This window comes from Sinocyclocheilus grahami, unplaced genomic scaffold (genome assembly GCF_001515645.1).
Source record: "Sinocyclocheilus grahami isolate Dianchi unplaced genomic scaffold, SAMN03320097.WGS_v1.1 scaffold876.1, whole genome shotgun sequence".
Lineage (NCBI taxonomy): Eukaryota > Metazoa > Chordata > Actinopteri > Cypriniformes > Cyprinidae > Sinocyclocheilus > Sinocyclocheilus grahami.
The window spans coordinates 1,112,892-1,113,128 of record NW_015506055.1 but is presented as its reverse complement, the minus strand read 5'-3'; positions in this window follow the sequence as shown (position 1 = coordinate 1,113,128).

Below are 237 nucleotides of genomic sequence, written 5' to 3'. Positions count from 1 at the left end.
CGCTCAGCAGCCCCACCCCTGAGCAGGTCAGCCTGGTATGCTTGTAACACCGCCATGGTGTGCAAACATGCGCCAGCCTGACCTACCAGGGGAGAGATAGCTCGCAAGTGTCTGCTCCACCACTGGCATCGCCCCATATCCCTTATCATTCAGCCCCACGGTGTTCTTTTGAATAATTCAAGACTGTGGGGCTGTAATACGGAATGAGTACGGTTTCTCCCATGATATTGACACCTC